This window comes from Argentina anserina, chromosome 4, assembly GCF_933775445.1.
Source record: "Argentina anserina chromosome 4, drPotAnse1.1, whole genome shotgun sequence".
NCBI lineage: Eukaryota > Viridiplantae > Streptophyta > Magnoliopsida > Rosales > Rosaceae > Argentina > Argentina anserina.
In genome coordinates this window covers 8,581,828-8,583,262 of record NC_065875.1, presented here as the reverse complement: position 1 = coordinate 8,583,262, position 1,435 = coordinate 8,581,828, and the positions used below count along the sequence as shown (strand labels likewise).

Here is a 1,435-nt window from a genome sequence, read left to right as displayed (position 1 = left end):
TACATGTTGTCTGCAAATCTGCAATTATGTATCGTATTAGTAAAACCACTTGTAATTGTTTATTAACACTGAGAAGCATGGTGAGAGAGAGAGAGAGATTGAGAGAAGAAATCTGGTTAAATTATAGACAGGACAAGATGAATATGATCAAATTAACACTGAGACCCACAAAGTCTTTATTCTATCCAGTTTTCAGTGTTCTGGTTTGTTCCTGAAATTTTTTTAGGTCATCTTGCTTAGCATTTCATTGTCTTGCTTCAAATGGTAGTTCGATGTCTTAATGATTAGTCTCCAAACCATGTGAATACCCTATCTTCTTTATAAAGGATGGGGCTCATTACAGTTAGTCCACCATTTCTATGATTTCTCTTTCACTAAAATCATGCAGAAGCAAACCAAATACTATTATATCAGAACATTCAGTGACATCCATATGAAAAGGTTCAAATTTCTTTACATGCATGATGAATGGATGTTTGATAATCTATCATTCATAGAGATAGATCCAGCTCTTTCTTAATAAATTTAGTGCATGATATAAGTTCAATAATTGAGGATTCAACTTTTCATTATCAATAGGAGTTTTAACAATTTGACAATAATGATTCATGGATAACCATATATAACTCCAAGTCTCCAACCATATAAAGCTCCCACCATTTTTGAAATTTGAACACCTCCCAGTTTCCCACTGTTTGCGTGAAAGAAATAAAGAACTCCTGCTTTTCCTCATCCTGCCATCAATGCCTGCACTATATATGTATCTAGACATTAGGTAGAAGGAACTATATATGTATCCTACACTGAGCTGAATACCTTCGTATCAAGCATTGCAGGTTGCCACTATAGCATGGATTGAAGCTGAATCAGTTTCTGGCAGTCACTCAGTTCATCAGTTCATCAGAATGAAAATGGCGTTGGAATGAGCCTTCTAACTTGACTAGGTTCTAAACCCAAAAAAAAAAAAAATTTGGCCCCTGCGAAATTTTTTCTCAGGTTCCGCCACTGATCGTGGTGGCGGAGTGGCGGCAGAGCTACGACGGAAGTGCGGTGGAGCTGGCCGAATTCAAAGGCAAGCATAGGAGTTTGAGTAATTAAGGGCTTCTGGCTTTGATTTTGGTAGTGGTTAAGCAAGATCACCACCGGAAGTTGGGGATCGCCAAGCCACTGACTTGAACTGTGTCAGTGTCGGGACTACGGTCCTCGGGGCTCAATTGACAAACAAACTTCAGGGTTGCATCCGCTTATTTCTCTAGAGACTAGCGACAACGGTTGTACAGTGATAAATCGCAGGGAATGGAGGGTAGCAGTTGGTAACAGATGAGGAGGAAGGAGCTACTACTGGCTTTCATGTTTTGGCAGGGAGAGGGATTTGATCAGAAAAAGAAATGTTGAATCAATTATTGGTTGTGGTGTGGCTGATCGGTGGCTGAGT

At 39.4% G+C, this 1,435-nt stretch overlaps 1 long non-coding RNA gene across 1 annotated transcript; it reads right to left on the bottom strand.

Moving 5' to 3' along the window:
• Positions 1-550: 550 nt before the first annotated feature.
• Positions 551-1,003, bottom strand: LOC126789829 (uncharacterized). Its single transcript, XR_007671629.1, has 2 exons — positions 817-1,003; positions 551-764 (listed from the first exon to the last, which is right to left on the bottom strand). It is a non-coding gene; the product is annotated as an uncharacterized LOC126789829 (long non-coding RNA).
• Between the last annotated feature and the right edge of the window lie 432 nt (positions 1,004-1,435).